General features: G+C 45.4%; 1 long non-coding RNA gene across 1 annotated transcript in view; it reads left to right on the forward strand.

Moving 5' to 3' along the window:
* Positions 1 to 395: 395 nt before the first annotated feature.
* The window catches only part of LOC137380036 (uncharacterized), a 217861-nt gene continuing 196979 nt past the window's right edge, over positions 396 to 21277 (forward strand). The window contains exon 1 of the long non-coding RNA XR_010976958.1: positions 396 to 460. This is a non-coding gene — a long non-coding RNA (uncharacterized lncRNA). The remainder of the gene's footprint in view (positions 461 to 21277) is intronic.

Raw genomic sequence — 21277 nt, forward strand, 5'->3', positions numbered from 1 at the left:
GAGGTGGACAATTAGGAGGCTGCCTCCCGCAAGATTTGCTGCCAGTCTCGCTGCTGGCAAGTGCAGTCTTGGGACCACCCTCCAACTGGTCCTGACGTCAGGGTCCCAAAGCCCACCGGAAAATCTGTATTACTAGTCCAGTAACATAACGACTATGCTGTTGTACCTTTTAAATTTACAGTTTACCCCTAAGCAATGCTCCACACCAGACTCCTCTCACTCTACTTCATCCAACCCCATTAGCACATTCTTCTATTCCTTTCTCCCTCTTCTGCCCGAGCTGGGGCTGAATTTGTACTGGGGGTGAGGGAAGAAAGTGCAAACAGAGGAAAGCCGGTCTCCAACCCCAACACCATCTCCCCCCGCTCCGCTCCGCCCCGCCCCCAGTCCGGGTTCACGTTCTGACAGGCGGAAGATGGCTGACGGGTTCGCTACTTTCAGTGAGGAGCGCAGTGGCCAGGTAAGCCCGCTGGCCGTCTGCCTGCCGCGCTGCTCCTGCGCTCAGAGCTGCTGCTGCTGCATTTTGACAGGTGTCTGTCCCGCCTTCCCCACCCGCTAATTAAAGCGCGCTGCCAACCTGTCATCCAGCTGCAGCCCGGGATGGTCGGGGCCGGCCGCACTCACCTTAAAAGAGTCACAAAAAATATTTCTCTCCTCCTCCGCCTTTCAAGGTAGGTTGCATGTTTGTCGAATTCGTGGGATCTCGGCCTTTTGCAACAAAAGCAGTTCAACTGCGATTGAATTAAATGATGAATCGGCGTTAAGTGCAAAAAAGCATCGTGATATCTGGAACATCTTGTTTATATCAAACAATTACGCCTTTCCAAAGGAGAATGCTTTACATTACTTACCTATGTGTGTAGTATAATCTTTCACGTTGACATCAAGACTTGCGCAATTTCTGTGTTCCACTCGAGGCAGTTTATGAATCAGCAAAAAAAAATTATCTTCCATCTGTTTGTTATGCTGATTATGGAGGAGACGGAAACCCCAGTCAGGACGCTGCATACTGGCCCTGGAACTTACACAAATTCACTCAGTTTCCAGGCTAGTTTTCTCTACGTGAGGAGGCAAAAATCTAAGTGAAGTTTACAAGTATCCTTCCACATTAAAAATTGAAATAAACTCCACTGTCAGTGACCTGTGTGGAAGCTGCATAGATCAATAGTCCTGTCAGTATTTGAGTTGCCAACTCCAGTTGGAGGTATACCTGGTGGCTTGATCAAATGACATTCTGCCGACCTGCCATCTGCAAACGTTACTGCATTTAATTTATACAGGTTGGATTCCCTGTAGTTGAGCATTTTTGCTGGTGGTTTTGCACCAGCAGTAAGGTTGTCAATTCTGTTGGGAGGCATTCCAGGAGGTTTGATCACTTGATATTATAACCACATGTGACGATCAGGTAAGGAGCGATCAATAGGCTCCCCTCTTGTCCCTCTCTTTGTTTGACCACAACAGGGTTTATTTTTTGTCAACAGTGGAAATGCTTATCAATTCAGTGAGTGTTTATGTGCTATGATCATAGAAGAACCAATCAGACAGATTTTCTTGAATTTAAACAGAAGGTTAGTTTATTGTACTTAAAAACCAAAACCCAATCTAAGTAAAATAATAAACCGCGCCAACTTTCACACACACACACGAGAATCACACACTCACATAAATAGGTTACAGAGTGGAGAAGAATAGATTGGTTGGATTAGAGTCCAGAACAGTAAAAAAGAAGGGTATACAGTGTGTGGAGTCTGATAATTCAGTTGTCTTCTGGCCGAACTCGGTGCTCCTGAAGTTTCTGCTTGGTAGAGGTGGCTGACTGGTTCAGGGTTTTCTTGGAGACAGTGATGCAGATGGTTTTCTTCCTGGGGTCTCTATCTGCAACAATGATGGGCTTGGATGTTTGCAGGAAGCAGGCAGGGTTCGAGCTTACAAGGTTGCCTGGAGAGACAGAGAGAGAGACCCCCACCCACCCACTTGGGTCCTTCACTGGTCCTTCATCAGGTGCTTGTCAGTCTGTAGAGAGAAGGAGCAGCTAGTTTCATACAGACAGAGAGTCTGCCACATGATGGTCCAGTGTATTCTCTCTTTTGCAAATTAATTAGATCAGTTCGAAAAATTTCAATCTCTCTCAGGGCCCCCTTGTTTCAGTGATTACCCTTTGAGTGGTCTGTCTCCACCAGTGTTAATGTTCCTAGATTGTCTTTAATGTCTTGTTTAATGAAGGCAAGGCAGGTCGCCCATTCAAAATTCTCAGGCCATTGTTCTGGTTGGAGATTTACCAGACATATGGCTCCACCTCGATACATTGGAATGTGGGGTATTTAGATGCAAATTGTGGTGGCCATTTTAGTTGCTGGCAGTGAGCTTTTATCAGTTCTTTGTCCCCTGTTTCTTTTTAAAGTTTAATTCAGGTTTCTAACCGATGGATCCAAAAAAATCATTTGGCATAGCACGTTTTCATGACACCATTTAACATCTGATCATGGGATGCCCAATCATGTGACTTCTGCAAGTGTTACTGCATTTGCTTAATATAGATTGATTCCCCTCTAGTTGAGCACCTTTGCCTGCGATTTTGCAATGGCAGCCGTGTGCAACGAGTTCTAAGAACCAGAAGGGCACCCGTGACCAGGTGAAGAGGGGAAAACCAAAGATGGGGGAACAATTTGCAGGCGGGAAAGCAGGGGCTTCATTTTGAATCCAGGGTCAGGAACCTGATGCCCGGATAATTTCCGGGTCCTGACCCCGCACCTCCAATGCATCGTTCATCTGATGCTATTTTTAAATGCTAATAGCCTGATTGGGCAGGAGATCCAAGCAGCTCCAGGAAGTGGGAACTGTGTGCCTGGTGCCAGAGGCAAAGGCAAGTGGCAGCCATGATGGGACTTGCTGCTGCCTTGCTGAGGAGAGCAGGCAGCTCCTCAGAGGGGCAGCAACCAAATATTGAATGGAATGGAGGCAAAACGCCCAAAGCAAAGGTACTGTGCACGTCCCCATGCAGGATACTAGGCCTCCCAATAATTTTACACATTTAAAAAGAACACTTTTCCTTTGCGCCACAGTGAATCAGACAGCTGTGCACTAATGTGCACCAGACTGTTTGGGTTCAGTGGAATCCCCTTCCAAAATTGCTGTGCCAACCTCCCCGGCCCATTAACAAGATCCTAAAAGAGCTTAATGGGCCTTAATTGAAGGGTAGTGGCTTCCCAGCTCCCTCCTCCCGACCTGACATTGAAAATTGCGGACTGTCCTGGATGTGTCGGGTGCCGGAGATGACCTTGGGATCGCGGATTTCAAATCGTGCCCACTCCGGCTTCTGACCCCGTGGCCCTTTGAAAGTCCAGTCCAGAAGTTGAAGGGACTTAGACTCCTCTAGTAACTAATAATAAATCACTGAAATTGCTCTGATGACTAATACTGATAACATTCAAGTTCTTCTCATAATCAACAGCAGTCCAATATTTCACTGACAATCTATCTGTAACTGGTAGCAATGCTCCAATATCCTTTTTTTTGTCTCTTAGTACCTAAGATTTTTTGCTGAGGACTTTAGCTTGCCCCAGAAACCTGAGCTTGGACCTCATTTATTTTTTGCCGAGTTCAGTGACTGCTGAAAGCTGATTTTTGCATGTGCAGTGAGCTCAATTTCCCAGGATGGAGCTGGAGCATCTAAGTTAGCTAAATAATAGAGTCATAGTGTCATAGAGTCATAATGGCACAGAAGGAGGCCACTCAGGTCTATGTCGGCTCTCTGTAGAGCAATCCAATCAGTTCCATTCTCTGGTTGTATTCACGTAGCCCTGCAAGTTTATTTCCCTCAAGTGCCCATCCAATTTCCTTTTGAAATCATTCATCGTCTCTGCTTCCAACACTTGCTTAGACAGCGAGTTCCAGGTTATTACCACTCGCTGCATACAAAAGTTCTTCCTCACATTTCCTCCTGTATCTCTTGCCCAAAACCTTAAATCTGTGTCTCTTAGTCCTTGTACCATCATCTAATGGGAACAGCTTTTCTTTGACTACCATATCTAACCTGTCATAATCTTGTACACCTCTATCAAATCTGCTGTTGACCCTTTTTCTCTGTAGGGTATCAACTGACGTGGCAGACAAAGATACACTAAAACCAAAGTCTCATATAACTTCACTTTATTAGTACTAGAATCACTTAATGCATACAAATGCTTACAACAGTTTTATTTAGACACCAAATAAGTACAAGTCTCACTTCTTGTCCAAGATACTACCCGTCAGCACAGAGGTGACCAGTCTCTTGTCACGGTTGATCACTGAGCCTGCAGACTCAGGGTCCTGCCTTTTGAGAGTTGTTCCAGGGTTCTTGCTGAGAATACCCTCCAGTGTTAACCCTTATATATTCTTTGAAGGCTCCTTGCTCAACCCATGACTCAGATGATCTTATTTTGCACAAATCTTCAAGCATTATTTCATCTTTGGCAAGCATTAGCCATTCACCTGCCTGGACAGAAGTCCAGACTTGTTTACAATAACCACCGTTCATTCCCCTATATCTGTTCCTCTTTTATCTATTCTTGTTCAACAGTCTAGTCTAACGGTCACATATCCCTAACCACAAGCTTCGATGTGTCTGTTAACTTACTTCAGCAAGTTCTGCGCTTTAGCTGCCTTAGAGCATGCTGGGTATAAAGCGTTCCTTGACCAACCTTTCAGGGCCCACATTGCCCTCAATCTTCTCTGCTCCAAGGAGAAAAACTCCAGCTTCTCCAACCTAACCTTGTAGCTAAAATCCCTCATCCCTGGAAAAGTTCTGGTAAATCTCCTCTGCACCCTCTCAAGGACCCTCACATCCTTCTTAAAGTGTGATGACCAGAACTGGCCGCAATACTCTAGTTGTGGCCTAACCAGAGCTTTAAAAAGGTTCAGCATGACTTCCCTGCTTTTTTCACTCATTGCCTCTATTTATAACGCCTGATATCCCGTATGCTGTTCCACCTACTCTCTCAATATGTCCTGCCACCTTCAAGATCTTTGCATCCCTCTGTCCCTGTGCACTCTTTAGAACTGCACCATTTATTCCATATTGCCTCACCCTATCCCTTCTGCCAGAATGCATCACCTCACATTTCTCTGTATTAAATTCCATCTGCCACTTGTCTGCCCATTCTATCCTTAAGCCAGTTTTTTTATCCAAGCAGACACTGACCCTCCTATTCCATGAGTCTCAATTTTATTAGCCAGCCTCTTATGTGGTACTTTATAAAATGCTTTCTTAAAATCCATAAAGACAACATCCATTGCATTCCCTTCATCAACCTTTTCTGTTACCTCATCAAAAAATTCAATTTGATTAGTCAAGCTGATCTGTCTTTTACAAATCTGTGCTGGAAATCCTTAATTAATTCAAATCTCTCCAAGTGCCTGTTGATTTTTTCCCCATGATTATTGTTTCTAAAACCTTACCTACCACTGATGTTAAACTGACTGGCCTGTAGTTACTAGTGTCAGGCAAGCCCCGCACCTGCCAAGAATGCAGAAAATTAATTTTGCCACATGAACATTCATTTTTAAATTGCTGATAGTGGCGCAGTGGTTAGCACTGCAGCCTCACAACTCCAGTGACCCTGGCTCATTTCTGGGTCCTGCCTGTGTGGAGTTTGCAAGTTCTCTCTGTGACTGCGTGGGTTTCCGCTGGGTGCTCCGGTTTCCTCCCACAGCCAAAGACTTGCAGGTTGATAGGTAAATTGGCCACTGTAAATTGCCCCTAGTGTAGGTAGGTGGTAGGAGAAGGGTGGGGATGTGGTAGGGAATATGGGATTAATGTAGGATTAGTATAAATGGGTGGTTGTTGGTTGGCACAGACTCGGTGGGCTGAAGGGCCTGTTTCAGTGCTGTATCTATCTATGAATCTAAAAGAACTTGCTTTAAAATACAATTGGAGACTTTGGCTTGAGAGAGACATTTTTTAGCATATTAACAGACAAGTACTTCAAAGAACAAAGGAGCTATTTGCTGCTCCAATTTACTCTACAATGGACTTTTGATTACCAGACATTGAAGTATTCCAGGTTAACTACTAAGATGGCTGAATACACAAACAGACGTGGTCAAGCCAGTTTAGTCACATGACTGACTTGGACTTTTTTGAATTCGAACTTCTAACAGAGGATTTGAACTCAGAAAGCCGAGTGCTCCTGAAACTGAAGCAGAACTTCTCCAGTCCTGCCTGCCTCCATCTCTTTCCCACGGAACTGAATCTTGTGAAAACATGTGCACCTCAAAGAGAGAAAGTCTCCGACATGAAAAAGGTTTAAGAAGAACACTGGGCCCCAACGAACTACAATCAAGTGAGCTCGAAGCACAGTAAATAAGAAACTCTTCTGATATTGCCTCAAACCCCTCTCTACTATATTTTCCTCTCCTCTTTTCTGTCCCTATTTGCATGTGTGTATTGCATGCTAGCGTGGGTGCATTGAATATCCGTAGGTGTTAACCGTATTAGAGTTTAAGTTTAAGGATTAATAAATTTCGTTTTTCTTCTTTAAACCAAAGAAAGCCTGTTTATGCTCATTTCTTTGTCTTATAATTGGAAAGCTGTGAACAAGCATTCACAAAGGGGGAGCTCAAAACACAGTGTGTTTAAAATTAAACCCTGTTACAATAAGACCAGGTGAAGACAGCAAAATTCTCCTTGACACATTCCTGGTCATAACACTTGGAATGTCCTTACACCATTTCTTGAATGAGGGTGTCACATTTGTCACTCTCCAATCTTCTGACATCTCCCCCTAGCTATGGCACATTGGAAGATTATGGCAAGCCCTTCCACTATCACCAACCCCACTGAGCAACCAGGGATGAAAGCCATCCAGACCAGGTGACTTATCCACTCTAAGCATTGCCAGCCTTTCCAGTAGATCCTGTCTATCACTTTTCACCCCACCCATTACCTCTACCATAATAATAAAAGCAAAATACTGTGGATGCTGGAAATCTGAAATAAAAACAAGAAATGCTGGAACCACTCAGCAGGTCTGGCAGCATCCGTGAAAAGAGAAGCAGAGTTAACGTTTCGGGTCAGTGACCCTTCTTCGGAACCCAACGTTAACTCTGCTTCTCTTTCCACAGATGCTGCCAGACCTGCTGAGTGGTTCCAGCATTACCTCTACCATCTCTGCTTCTAATGACATTTTGTCAGCATTCTTTTCCTTCGTAAGCACCGATGCAAAATACTCATTCAGTATTCCAGCCTTGCTCTGTGCCTGTAGGCATATATCATCTTCTTTGTCCCTAATAGGACCCACCCTACCTCTTACTATCCACTTACTATTTACATGCTGGTAGAAGATGTTGGGGTTCCCTTTTATGTTGATTGCCGTTGTATTCTCATGTTCTCTCTTTGCCAATCTTATTTTCCTCTTCACTTCTCATCTCAACTTATTGCATTTGGCTTGGCTCTCACTTGAAGAATTCACCTGACATGCATCATACACCCTCTTTTTTTGTTTCATCATATTCTGTATTTCCCTTGTCATCCAAGCAGCCTTGGCTTTGGTTCCCTTACCTTTCACCCTTGTTGGAATGTACCTAGCCTGTACCTGAAACATCTCCTCTTTAAAGATCACCACTGCTCCGTTACAGTTTTTCTGTCAGTCTTTGGTTCCATTTTACCCTGGCTAGATCCCCTCTCATCCCATTAAAGTTAGCCCTCTTCCAATTTAGAAGTTCTACTTTAGATTGGTACTTGCTTTTCTTCATTACATATCTAAACCTTATGATACGATGATCATCCTTACACGAATGCTCCCCCACAGACTCTTGGTCCACTTGGCTCACCTCATTCCCCCGGCACCAGATCCAGCAATGCTTCCTTGCTAATTGGACTGAGAACATACTGTAAATTCTCCTGAACACATTTCAGAAATTCCTCTCCCTCCTTTCCCTTTACTCTAACATTATCCAATTGATATTTGGGTAATTAAAGGCCCCCAATATCACCACTCTAGTTCTTGCACATCTCTGTGTTTTTCCTGCAGATTTGCTCCTCTCTCTCTCTCTCACTATTTGGAGGCCTGTAGAATACCCTCAGCAGCATTATCATACCTTTCTTGCTCCCCAACTCTAACTAAATGGATTCTGTTCTTGCCCCCTCAAGGACATCCTCTCTTTCCAACACTACAATGTCTTCCCTAATCAGTACTGCCACCCCACCTCCCTTTTTTCCTTCCCTATCTTTTCTGAACACTTTGTATCCTTGAATATTAAGTGCCCAGACCTCTCCATGTTTAAGCCACACTTCCATTTTTGCTACTGCATCATATTCCCACATGACTGTTTGCGCTTGTTATTCACCTTTATTCACCACACTTCAAACGTTTAATACATGCATTGTACACCTGTCTTTGTATTCCTCATAATTCTTCTTAGTCTGCACTTATCTAATATGGTGCTACTTCCATCTCTAGTACTATCCAACACACTCACTTTATGCACTTTATTCCTCTTTTCTACTTCGATATGCTTGTGCCATCCCCCAGCCAATTTAGTTTAAACCCTCCCGAACTATGCTAGTGAACCACCCTGAGAGGATCTTGGTCCCAGTCTTGTTGCGGTGCAACCCATCCTTTTCAAATAGTTGCTTTCTGCCTCAGAACTGGTCCCAATGCCCCAAGAATCTGAAGCCCTCCCTCCTACACCATGCCAAAAGCTACTTATTGATCCTCCCTATATTCCCATTTCTACTCTTGCTAGCACGTGGCATTAGAAGCAATCCAGAGATTAGTACCTTAGATGTTGTACTTTATAACTTCCTCCCTACCTTCTGAAAATCTGATTGTAGGACCCCGGTCCCTGCCCTCTCTGTGTTGTTGGTACTGATGTGCATCACAACTTCTGGCTTATGCCCTTCCTCTTGCAGAATATTTTCCACCCTCTTTGTGATGTCTTTTACCCTGGCACCAGGAAGGCAACACACCATGCGGGGATCACAATGACGGTTACTGAAATGCCTGTCTGTGCCCTTAACTATGGAATTTCCACTCTTTGCTGTTCCCTCCTGTGCAGGCCATTGCCAATTCGTGCCATGGTCTGCACCCCTTCAAGTTGTTGTCACTTCCAGCAGTCTGCAAAGCTGAGTACCAGTTTGAGAATGGAACATAGCCCAAAGATCTCTGCACTTTCTGCATCTTCTTACTCTTCTGGATGGCCACCCATCCACTGTCCTGAACTCTCAATGCCTGTGGGATGACTGACCACCTTGTGGAACGTATGATCCAGGAAACTTTCATCCTCCCTAATGCTCTGCAGTAACTCCAGCTGCCTCTCAAGCTGGGAAATCCTGAGCTCAAGCAGCTGGAGACTCTTTATACATTTGTCGTCCTCCAAGACATATGAAGTGTCCTCAGGTTCCCTTCTGACCCCCATCCCGGATCAAGAACCTTTGCGCCTGCCCACCTCTGTACTCACCTCAGCCCAATAGCTCTCTTTCTCTCTCCACAGCTGCTGCCAGAGCTCTTGAGTATTCCCAGCATTTTCTGTTTTTATTTCAGATTTCCAGAATCTGCAGTATTTTGTTTTTGTTCAAAACATCAATGTAATGATTGCAGGGATCTCTTAGAAAGTTATGAGGGATGGGCGATGGTGGTGATCCTGGTGAGGGTAATGGGATAGAAATCAAGGACAGAATGGCTGCTGGCCTCACCACCCCATTTTCCCGCTATTTCTGTTATCATTCAAATCGTTATCGGGAGGAAAATTCAGTCCTCTCCATACATCCTCTATGGTGCAACAGTTTGATGTTCCAACTCGTTGCATCACTGGCTTATTCAAATGAATACATACCTTAATACTACACTTGCTGTAAAGCGCATTTTTAAAAAGCTGTTTGTTGATCAACAAGTTACGGCACTGAATCTATTTGTGATGCTATATAGAAAAATAAACAATTTTTCTACTGCTGCAAAGCTCTTAATTGTTAATCACTTGACTTGCATAATCTTACATTATATATTGATTGAATAAAAGCTTTTAGCTGGTGGTCTGTGCTGTCCCACGGGTCCAAGCTCCTCATGATCGGCACTAATTTCATTTTATATTTTAGAATCTGATGACTGAGGCCCCCAAATGCCCCACCGGCTCCCACTGTGTTTCCTGCTGCCCTAACAGTGACAGAACAATCACTATTCCACCCCCCCAGCACAAGGCAGCATTACTGCTGCAAAAAAAATCATAGGACAGTGCTGTGGCATTCCATCCCGATTTTATGGAGAATGGAGGGTGGAGAGCAGACATTGACGAGGTCGGCAGGCGATTAAAGTAGTTAAGAGGCCCAGTGACTGCGATTTTATTCTTAGTTTTAAATTTTATTAACAGTGCTCAGGAATCACGGGGCTTCAGAGCCTTGATTGGTAGAGGGAGGCGACATGGAGGCGGGAGCTGATTGATGTCTGCAAAGGGAGGTGATCAGGAGAGAAAGCATCAATTGCCAGGCAGGTTGGAGAAGGGAGGGCATTAACTGAGGAGGTGGGCGCAACGGGCAAGTGCCACCTCATTGGAGGTGACAAGTGGGGGGAAGAAGGGTGGGGCCGCCATTGGCAGTGAAGGCCTTGAACTTAGGGGGAGGCCACCTCTCATGAGCTTTATTCATCCAGGCTTTGGGGACTCCATTGAAGAGGAGGTGCAGCAGAGTGGGATGGAGTTCCAGGCACCGCAGTGGCACCGCATCAGCTTCCAGAGGGTAGGGCACAGAGTGGAAAACCAACAGGCTCCGTCACACAAAACAGGCTACCCTCCAGAGAGGGTCTACAGGTCAAGGCTCAACTACCTACAGATGTCCGAGACACAGTGCCAATGAAGACTCTGCCTCTCCTGGGAGGACATCACTGACTTATGCGCTGTGATGCTGGACAAGCTGAGGCCCAGGAGACATGGTAGAAATCAAATCCCAGTGGCGCTGAATGCCACCGTGGCACTGAACTTCTGTGCTTCTGGATCATTCCAGGGATCCACTGGGGATATATGTGGATTTGCACAGTTAGCGGCTCATAGGCGCATCAAGGAGGTCACTTGATACCCTTTTCAGGAGGGCCGGTAAGTATGTGCGCTTCCTCAAGGATCCAAACTCTCAAACTGAGAGGGCCATCGGCTTCGGGGCCATCGGCTTCGGGGCCATCGCTGGATTCCTCCAGGTGCAGGGTGTCATCGACTGCACGCATGTGGCCATCAAGGCTCCTGCACACCAGCCACTGGCCTTCATCAACAAGAAGGGCTTCCACTCCCTCAATGTACAACTTGTCTGTGATCACCGTAAATGGATCTTGCAGGTCTGTGCATGCTTCCAGGGAAGTTTCCACTATGCCTCCATTTTGAGGCAGTCCCAGGTGTCAGAGCTTTTCTGTCCTCCCACATGTCTTGAACGATGGAGCCTTGGAGACAATGGCTACCCAATGAAGGGATGACTATTGACGCTTGTATGGAACGCATGCACAGATGCAGAGGAGAGGCACAACACCTGCCACAGGACAGTGCGAGAGACCATTGAACAGTCCTTGGTCTACTCAAGATGAGATTCAGGTGCCTAGATAGGTCCGGTGGAGCCTTTTAGTATGCCCTGGCGAGGGCCTCACGTATCGTGGTGGTCTGCTGTGCACTGCACAACCTGTCACTACAGAGGGGGGAGGCATTGAACTGTGAGGATAGTGAGGAGTGTGCTGTCTCCTTGGACGAAGAGGCTGCAGAGAAGGGGAGGAAGAGGCTGCAGAGAAGGAAGTTGGCCAAGAATCACCAGATCAAGGACCCCAGAGACTTCAGGAGTGATGCCATAGTATAAGCACAAGGCAGGATCACGATGCCCTTATACATTTGCGTTTTCTTTGATCCTTACTGCCAGTTGTAGATTGACCAATAAAGACTTATCTTTATGCGGTTCTGTTGTCCTCTTCTTTCCTTCAGGAAGCATTCGCTCATTGATCATTCACGCAGTGCTGAGCTGGCTTGGCTCCAGAGTTGACGCCTCGCAGCATGATCCCTCGCCTCGAGCCCCTTGACAGAGGCAGGGTTGAAATGAAGTGCCAAAGGCCATAAAAAAGAGCCATGAGATCTTGTGTGATAGAAAATAATCTTTATTATCCCTGACACCAAACACTACCCTTGCTATTTACATACACGTTCACCTGTGAATACCCCGTCCTTCTAGGTACTTTTTATTCTTTTGCATACACTGCTAGTGCTCCCCCTGCGCTGTCAGCTGAATTGGAGGAAGGCCGCTGATGTTGCTGCACTTGGCTAGGGATGACCTTGGTGATTGTCCTCTGGATGTCTTAGGCCTGGAGGGCCCCGGCATATTGAGGGCCTCCTGCACAGAAGCAGTACCACCCTCTGTCAACAGGGATGAAGGAGGATTTGGCATCACTGGCAGAAGGGCAGAGGAACTGCTGCCCGCACAAGGAGCACCTTGACAGGAGCCCTCAGCTGTGAGGGGTAGCTGTTCCTCTTCCATTGCAAGGCACACTTGTGCCTCCCCGCTGACTGGAGAGGGTAGAGGGCCTGGTGGTGACTCTAGCTGCCTTGGCCCCAACTCGTTTTGCCATTGCTGCCTTAAGCTCACGTTCGAGACAAGAGTATGCAGATCTGCACGAATATCCTGCAGACACTGAGTGCTCTGCTGAGTGTGGTTCTCCAGGAGAACTGCAAATCTCTCAAAGGAGGATGTCACTCCTGCACCAGTCAGAGGCCGTGCAATACTCAAGGCCTGGATTGACTCCTCCATCTTCCATATTTGGGCATGCATAGCCTCTGGCATCTGTTCCAGCTGTTGCTGACCTCTCGCTGCAGCTGTAGCATTTCGCATAATGCTGGCGACACCAGCAGCACGTCATGAACCCGGGGCTAAGCATGGGCCTGACCTCTCACAGTTCTCCGACTGTCAGAGGCCTTCCTCTGCTGCCTAGCGCATGCCATGTCCACCAGGTTGTCTACCCGAATCTAACAGCGAGCGTATACCTATCGACATGAGAGTATGTGTGCTGGTGGAGGGTGTGGGGTATGAGGTGATAATAGACCCTCTGAGGCTCTTTCCTGCCCCTCAGAGGCCATGGGGTCTCCCACAGTCCTGGCAGCCCTTTGCTGATGTTCTGCCTGACCTGCATAAGAGAACAGAGACTTTGAAGGGTCAAGGACCTCCCCTCCTTACATAGCAAACACACCGATGGTGGACATCCTCTAGGCATTGGGTGCCTCATGAACTCTATCACTGCAGATACACACTTGTGCCCCATGGTGACCTTACTCGCTGTCTTGGAAAGGTGCCTCTGTCTGTCTGCAATGCACTGTCCGTCCTGCGGTCATGCCAACTCCATGGCCCCCTCCTCCATCGGGCTTAGGACATGGAAATTTGGCAGTCCACTGCCAGTCTTGGCCAGCTCTCTGCGATGGTGTGCTATCTTTTCCTGCAGACACAAAGATGAACATTGGACAAGCTCAAGACATATGCTGGTCGTAGTCCAGCAGTTAATGATGGGGGCACATAGATGCCTCCTGCATGCGGGACGTCTAGGGACTTAATGAGGGCCTCCAATGACAAAAGGCCACCTTTCAGCGCCATTTTGGCATGCCTCTGGCAGCTTGTCTGTATGCCCTGACCTTTGACCCTCGTCTGGGTGGGCACTCCATCTCAACCTAACACACCCGGATAAATGTAAGGCCCAAAAGCTGAAGGCTTTAAGAGCAACTCACTTTCACTGCCCAGATTAGGTCATTCAGCCACTTGTGGCACTGGATCCAGGTCCTTGGTGTGACCCCATAGCTGCTGACCTCCTCCGCTATCTGCAACCAGGCTTGCTTGGTCAGGTGTCCAGCTGTCCTCCTCCTGTCCCTAGGGAAGAGTATCTCCTGTCTTTCATTGGCAGCCTGTAAGAGAACCTGGAAGGAGGCATCACCAAAGCGTGGGGCCACCCTGGGTCTTGCTTCTGCCATCGCTATGCAGCCTTTCTCCCCTGAAGAAATCCTTATACAATGAAACATTGAATGCAAGGCTGGTAGCCCTTTAAATAGGGAGCCAGCACCTGCTGCAGCATCAGCTGATGCCAGCTCTTTGCCGTTGTTCCCACCACCATCCACTGTATTAGACGGCCCCCATGCCTCATTCACCTTAATTGGCCGGCTGCCGCTTATTGTGTACAGCTGGCCACTCACGGTCCCAACGGAAGCCGTACCCGCTTCCGGTCCCGACATTGGGACCTGCGGTTTCCAAATAAAATCCAGCCCATAGAATCATACAAGAGACAGACAGAACAAGAGGTAACAGAAAGGGGAGTGCATTAAAAAAAAGTATAACATAATAAATATGACTGTAAAGAAGGTGAGGAAAGCAAGGGAAGTTCGAAAAGAGGGGGAATAGAAAGAAAGAAAAAATACATTATATAGTCTGCCTTGGTGTTGGCTTTCTGGCTATTGCTCATTGATCTACTGACTGAATATGATGTAGTAGCAATAACGGAAACATAGCTTAAAAATGGCGAGGACCAGGTGCTTAATGTACAAGGATATGAAGTGTTCAGAAAAGATAAAGAAGGAGAAAAGGGAGGTGACATGATAGTTCTGATTAGGGAAGAGATTGTAGTGTTGGAAGGGGAGGTGTCCTTGAAGGGGCAAGGACAGAATCCATTTGGTTAGAGTTGAGGAGCAAAAAGGGTATGATCACGCTACTGGGGTATTCTATAGGCCTCCAAATAGTGAGAGATAAAAGAGCTAATCTGTAGGGAAATCACAGAGATGTGCAAGTACTATAGCGTAGTGATATTGGGGGACTTTAATTGCCCAAATATCGATTGGGATAATTTTAGAGTAAAAAGGGTAAGGAGGGAAAGGAATTCCTAAGTGTGCGGGAGAATTTCCTTGATCAGTATGTTCTCAGCCCAACTAGAAAAGAGGCATTGCTGGATCTGGTGCTGGGAAGTGAGGTGGGCCAAGTGGACCGAGTGTCTGTGGGTGAGCACTTAGGTACAAGTGATCATTGTATCATAAGGTTTAGACTAGTAATGCAGAAAAGCAAGGAACAAAATAAAGTAGAACGTCTAGATTGGAAGCTAGGGTAGAATAGAACCAAAGACTGGCAGGAAGAGCTGTATCAGAACAATGGGTTATCTTTAAGGAAGAGATGTTTCGGGTACAGGCTAGGAACATTTCAACAAGGGTGAAAGACAGAGGAACCAAGAACAGGGCTCCTTGGATGACGAAGGAGATAGAGATTATGATGATACAAAAAAGAGGGTGTATGATGTATATCAGGTGAACTCATCAAGTGAGAACTAGGCCATATACAATCAGTTGAGAGGGGAGGTGAAGAGAAAAATAAGACTGGCAAAGAAAGAATATGAAAACAGAATGGCAGTCAACATAAAAGGGAACCCAAAGATCTTCGACCAGCATGTAAATAGTAAGTGAGTAGTAAATAGTAAGAGGAGGAGTGGGTCCAATTAGGGACAGAGAAAGTAATATATACTTACAGGTGCAGGGCAAGGCTAATATATTTAATCACTACTTTGTATCAGGGTTCACGAAGGAAATGGAGACTGACAAAATATCAGTAGAAGCAGAGAAAATAGAGGAAATGGATAGGCCAAAAATTGAGAGGGGGAGGTACTAAAAAGGCTGGCTATGCTTCAGGATGATAAGGTACCTGGTCTGGATGGCTTGCACCCCGGGTTGCTAAAGGAAGTGGGGATGGAGATAGCGGAAGGGCTTTCTATAATCATTCAATCTTCCATGGATACAGGGGAGGTGCCAGAGGATTGGAGAGTGGCAAATGTGACACCCTTATTCAAGGAAGGGTGTAAGGACAGTCCTAGCAACTACAGGCCTGTTAGTTTAACGTCAGTGGTGGGTATGTTTTTAGAAACTATAATCAGGGAAAATATCAACAGACACTTGGAGAGGTTCAAGTTAAATATGGATAGCCAGCATGGATTTGTAAAAGGCAGATCATGCTTAACTAATCTAATTGAATTTTTTGATGAAGTAGCATAGAAAGTTGATGAAGGGAATGCAGTGGATGTTGTTTATATGGATTTTAAGAAAGCATTTGATAAGGTACCACATAAAAGGCTGGTTAACAAAATTGAGGCTCATGGAATAGATGGAATTTAATACTGACAAGTATGAGGTAATGCATTTTGGCAGAAGGAATAGAGAGATGCAATATATACTTAATGGTAAAGTTCGAAAGAATGTGCAGGAACAGAGGGACCTGGGGGTGCATTTGCATAGATCTTTGAAAGTGGTAGGACATACTGAGAGAGTAGTTAGCAAAGCATATGGGTTCTTGGGCTTTATAAATAGAGACATTGAGTACAAAAACAGGGAAGTTGTGCTGAACGTTTATAAAGCTCTGTTTGGTCACCAACTGGAGTATTGCATCCAGCTCTGGTCACCAGACTTCAGGAAGGATATGAGGGCCCTTGAGAGGGTACAGAGGAGATTTACCAGAATGGTTCCAGGGATGGAGGATTTTAGTTACAAAGGTTAGGTTGGAAAAGCTGGGTTTGTTCTTAGAACAAAGGAGATTGAGTGGAGATTTAATAGAAGCATACAAGATTATGACAGGCTTAGATAGTTAGACAAGGAAAAACTGTTCCCATTAACAAACGGCACAAGGACAAGGGACACAGATTGAAAGCTTTGGGCAAAAGTTGCAGGGGTGATATGAGGAAGCACTTTTTTACGTAGCGGGTTGTGATGACCTGGAACTCACTGTCCACAAGGGTGGTGAAAAAGGATGCAATCAATGACTTCAAGAGAAGTTGGATGGCCACCTGAGAGAAATAGACTAGCAGTGCTAAAGGGATCGAGCTGTGGAATGGGAATGACTGCATAGCTCCATGGAGAGCTGGATTGGACTCGATGGGCTGAATGGCCTCCTTCTGTGCCATAAACGACTCCATGACTCTATGATACTCTGCTGGAGCTGGATTTTGTTCCAACGATGGGGATCCTGGTGTTGGGCTGGAATGTGGGGGGAGACCCCCCCCCCCCCCACCTCAGCCCCTCTAATTGACCCCCATCACCATCACACGGCAGGCAGCCGTTGGGGATGCCATCCCTTTAAGGGATAGCTCTCCCCTCCAGAGCTGCTGGCCAATCAGAAGGCTGGCAGCTCTGCAATACTGGTTAATGGAGGCGAACCCAAGAGAGTTAAGTGGGGTCGGGGCCTTCCGGGGCCATTCAGACAGGCCACAACAATGGTGTGGGCGGATGTGTTAGTGGAGGTTGTGGGGGGGGAGGTCTTCCATTGGGGCAGCCACGCCACCAGGGTGTCCCTCTGGGGAGTCGTGGATTGCCCCCAAAGGAGAGACCCCTGATCCCATTAGGAGGTCTCCCTGTGGCAGAGCGCCCCTCTGCCTGCAACAAAATTGAACTGGAGGTGGGAAAAGGGCCCTTAATTGGCCATTAATTGGACACTTTATGGCCTCAATTGGCCTGGGGTGGGAAGGCTGTCCTGAACCTTCCCGGCCCCATACAAAATGGAAGCAGGCCCAGGCGATGTCGGGAATGGCACCTCCTGCCATTTTTTTGACCCCCCCCACCTCTGTGCCCGTCTCCAAGGGCAGAACAAAATCCTGCCCCTAGTCTCCAGGTATCACTTTTGCTTGTTTGGGCCTCTGATATATGCTTGGCCTAGTTAATACTCTAGTCCTAGATTGCCTTCCCAGACTCTGTTTCTATTCCTGGTGTTAGTTTCTGGATCAAATTCAGCTTCTTTTCAAAGAGTAAAATTTTGCAACACAGAAGGTCGTCATTCAGCCCATCATACCTGTGCTGGCTCTGAGAGAGCTATCCATTGATGCCATTATGCTGCAGTTCTCCATTCCCTTTTAATTTTTCCTTTTTCAAATATTTGTAAACTTATTATGGATTCTACTTCCCATCTCTTCCGGCAGAACATTCCACGTCCTAACAACCATCTGTGTTTCTTCTCTTCTATGATCACTGTTCTGCTGTCACCATGTAATATCCAGGTTACTATACTCTTGTACCGAATAAAGATAGACATTTGTGGGTTAAGGTAATTGGAGATAATTTATAAACGTTTATCATCTATGGCAGCCACTAGAATACACCTCACTCACGGTCTGTACAATCCGTGACATCACATCCTGTAATGATGCTTACAGTCTATTTACATATCTACCTAGCAACAACCTACATCACATTATACTACATCTCCCCCAAATCTCTGACTTCATTCAGAAGGTTAACACTGTGATGTTTTCATGACTCTGCCACAAAACGTTCTCCTTTCAATTGAAAATGTTTGGGGTTTAGAGTCTCTTAGTTCTTCCTCTTCACTTTCTTGTTCTCAAGTGGAGCTATTTGATGACTCCAGTTCTCTACCTCATTTGTCCTCTGGGTTGTCTGCTGATTGTCATATCACTGGTTCATCAATTCTCTCTGATGACTGATAGTCTTGCATTTCATCCGTTTGTTTCTTCTGTGGAACTGGTACCAGTGATCCTTCTTATCATCCCCTGGTCAGTCTGGACAACGCATGATCTTGGATATAGTGATTTCTCTATTACTTCTCTGTTCTGTTCTGGTTTTTAACCCAAACCAATTCTCCAGGTTGGATGTCTGACAGATTTCTCACTCTGTAGCGTCGATCATAATTCTCAGCTTGAATTGACCTCTAGCCTCCCCCTCCCTCACTTTTTCCAAGTCTTCTGCATTAATTTGTGGCTTTAGTGTACTTGAGAGTATAGAAAATTGTGTCTTCAACCTTCTTCCCATTAATAATTCACATGGGGCTAACCCATTCTGAATTTGTGTAGATCAATAGCTTAACAGTGTCAGTTGAAAATCTTCATTTTTATTCAATAACATCTTCACAGTTCGTAAACCTCTCTCTGCTTCTCCATTGGCCTGAGGGTACCTCGGTGAACTAGTGACATGAACAAATCCATATGTTTCAGTAAACTGTTTAAAACTTTTGTTTGCCAATTGCGGCCCATTGTCAGATATCATAATATCCGGAATGCCGTGAGTAGCAAACATTTCTCTTAAAGATTTGATCACAGCCTCTGAACTCTGGCCATGTAGTAGCTTAACTTCAACCCATCTCAAGTAAATGGTCAATGACAATAAGGAACATCTTCCCTTTATACTCAAGGAGATTCATTCCTAGATCCTCCGATATACAGGACAGAAACGAAGATGACATAAGTAGCTCTCTTGTTTTGTAGTAGCACATGTGATGTATCTGGATATCACTTCTTCGATCTCTTTTGATATCCCAGGACACCAGACTGAGTTTCTGGCTCTTGCTGTACATTTAGTGATCCTTGGATGACCTTGGTGTAATTTCTCCACGATATCCAATATTAAAGCTCTTGGGATGACCAATCTTTCATTGTAGACTAGCAAATCATCCACAATATTCTGTTACGACCAAGTGAGAAAGAGGTCTACGGTTCCCTTTCAGCCTTCACCTGGTCTTACTGTAACAGGGTTTTATTTTTTTACACACTGTTTTTAGCTCCCCCTTTGATGAATCCTTGTTCACCGCTTTCCAATTATAAGGCAAAGAAACCAGCACAAACAGGCTTTCTTAGGTTTAAAGAAAGAAAAGTTGAAATTCATTAAACTTGAACTTAAACACTAATTTGGTTCACGCCTATGGATACACGACACACCCATGCTCGCATGCAAACACGATATACACATGCAAATAGAGACAGAAAAGAGCAGAAGAAAAACAAAGTGGAAAAGTTTGAGGCAATATCTGAAGAGTTGTTGTTACAGTTCTTCAAACTCACTGTAGAGTTATTGATTGTATGTAGATCTTGCTTATTGTTGGGGCCCAGTATTCTTCTTAAACCTTGTTTGCTGTAGGAGACTTCTCCCTCTTGGTGTTCATGTGTCTTCAGTGCATTCAGAGGCTTGTGAGAAAGAGATGGTTGCAGACAGGAGAGATCTTCTCAGTCTAGGAGCAAACAGACACTCTGAATTCAAACACTCTGTGGCCAGTTCAAAAGAAAACCCTGGAACAGCCAGATAGTCATGTGATCAGCTAGTCTAACCAATCCTGGCCCTTGTGCATTGTATCCTCCTAGCAGGCCCTAGAATGTGCTTCCTCACCTTCGCTGTCTTTTAGTATGTAAATGTTTTTTCCAGCCACGGCTGATCTGTTTAACAAGTCATTTCCTCGCTCCAACAACAGTTAAAAATCAATGTTCATGACAAAATTGATGTGCCTCATTCTTGGCAGGTGGGGGCCTAGCATGACAACTCAGATGACCTCTTTTCTCATGATATTTCCTTAAAACTGGGTTATGTGGCATATATGCTGGCCAAAATGTTTGACAATATTCTCTTATTCTACTGCATACCTCGTCTTCTTTCTGCAAGTTTCTGATTTCACTATTTTTTAGCTGTTGCTGGTAAATTCTTGGTTATTGTTAAAGCAAAGACTTCTACTTCCTCCGGAAATAAGACATGTCTTTCTTCAGATCTTCGAATTGTTGCCCTTGATGGCTGTTATTTGTTGTTTACCTGGAACATATTTGGTCGTCGAATTAGACCTCATTAAGTCTTAGTCAAAATCTTTGTAACCCTGAAGGTAACTTTGCTAGCTCTTTTGAATTCAACAATGTCACGAGCGGTTTGTGGTCAGTTTCAATCTTGAACTTCAGGCCTAGTACGTAGTTCAAAGATTTTTTGCATGTCCCGTTGCTGCCAACGCTTCCTTTTCAATAACTACATATCTCTGTTCGGTTTCAGTTAATGAATGAGAAGTAAAATACACAGGTCTGCCTCTTCCATTCTTCTGGATTTGAAACAAGACTGCACCTAATCCTGTGGCTGATGCATCCGCCGCAATTAGCTCTGGATCATAATGCATGAAAACCTCTGACATTGTTAACATCTCTGATGTTCTCACAGGATTTTTTCTGGCTTTCTCCCCAATACCACATATAACTGCTCTTTAGCAGTTGTCGCAAGGGCTCTTGTATCACAGTTAAATTTGATAAGAATTTCCCTACCAGATTCACCATTCCCATGAATCTTTGTAGTTCTGTTATGTGCTTTGGTTCTGAGAAGTCTTTTATTGCCTTCGTCTTCTGCGGATCTGCCTTGATGTCTGAGCCATCAATTATGTGACCAAGGAATTTCACTGTTGTCTGCGAAAACACATACTTCTCATTTGACGTGAGACCTACCTTTTCTGGTCCTTGTAATGCAGCTTTTACCCTTGCGCGGGTTCTTTTTGGTTTGCTCCCTATAAGACTGCCAGGATTCTTGACATCGTTCT

This window comes from Heterodontus francisci, chromosome 2, assembly GCF_036365525.1.
Source record: "Heterodontus francisci isolate sHetFra1 chromosome 2, sHetFra1.hap1, whole genome shotgun sequence".
NCBI lineage: Eukaryota > Metazoa > Chordata > Chondrichthyes > Heterodontiformes > Heterodontidae > Heterodontus > Heterodontus francisci.